Genomic DNA, 228 nt, shown 5'->3' on the forward strand with positions numbered 1-228 from the left:
TAGATAGATAAAGAAATATAAAGAAAAAATGAGTACAGATTGATAAATAAAGAAATATGAAATAATCAATAAGTACGGATAGATAAAGAAATACAAAGAAGAAAAGAACGGATAGATAAAGAAAGAAAAATAAAGAAATGAGTGCGGATAGACAAATTAAGAAAAATAAAGAAGAAATAAGTACAGATAGATGAATAAGACACAAATGACCGCCGCCTTGCCATTAGT

This window comes from Penaeus vannamei, chromosome 19 (genome assembly GCF_042767895.1).
Source record: "Penaeus vannamei isolate JL-2024 chromosome 19, ASM4276789v1, whole genome shotgun sequence".
Taxonomy (NCBI): Eukaryota; Metazoa; Arthropoda; class Malacostraca; order Decapoda; family Penaeidae; genus Penaeus; species Penaeus vannamei.